We start from the raw sequence: 981 nt of genomic DNA, 5'->3' as shown, positions 1-981 counted from the left end.
GTCTCTTTGGCATGAATATAACTAAAGGTTCAATGTCAACAGCTGCCCTTGACGTCACTGTCCCAGGACAATAACCAGTATACGTCCAGCTCCTGTAACTGGCACCAGGATCATGGAGAGCCCCTCCACCTGCTCTGGATTACCTTGTGTGAGTGTCTACCCTCCTGTATCAGCCATCATTGTAGTGGTCCCACCATAAAAAAGCTATACATTTGTGCCATTGGGTGAAGAATTTGTGAATTTCAGATGGCTTGATGTGTTTTCATTTTAACTATTTTCCATGTCATAAAGGAAGTGTGCAGACACATTGCAAATTGAGCTAAATATGAATGTTTTAAGAGGGGCATGCTGTAATAGATTTAAAATTAGCTGAAATTGTGTCAATAAAATGACATAAAAATAAAAATAATTATTCTACTTCTTTGGATACAAAGTCACTGTTGGCCAGACTTGAGGGTTCTTATATAGAGATAGGCATGGAGAACTTTCCATGAGATCATCTCTCAATGCCAATCAAACCAGCTATTAAGCTAACTGAAATAAAACCATGCCATTTTCAAGGTATGGTGATGGGTATGTGATGATTGGGAGGGGGGGGGATGCATAGTATCCTGATCCATGAAATAACTGGCCTTTAATAATAAAAATCTGCCTGCCTCTATGGGAATTTAACATAGGGGGAGGGTGTGTACCCCCTGTATTTTAAGGAAGAAAATGAATACATGTACAACACATTATTCATTCACAAAGATAGTTGGTGTCATTAAAAGGTTGGATTTTTTTCTAAATATTATGTATTAAGGCATTGAGATCCATTTCCAATAGATGTTTTTTTTCGTCTTTTTACTTTTTTTTTCTCACTGTACAAACACAGTTGTGCCTTTACTGTTTGTATCCCTATTGTACAATAAAGAAAGAAAAAAAAAGTTCTGCTAGCCAATGAACAGAGGCGCTGCCGTGACGTAGCCAATCATCTGTGTT

Source organism: Etheostoma spectabile, chromosome 5, assembly GCF_008692095.1.
Source record: "Etheostoma spectabile isolate EspeVRDwgs_2016 chromosome 5, UIUC_Espe_1.0, whole genome shotgun sequence".
In the NCBI taxonomy this organism is placed as follows: Eukaryota; Metazoa; Chordata; class Actinopteri; order Perciformes; family Percidae; genus Etheostoma; species Etheostoma spectabile.
Note: the sequence above shows the minus strand (reverse complement) of the source record.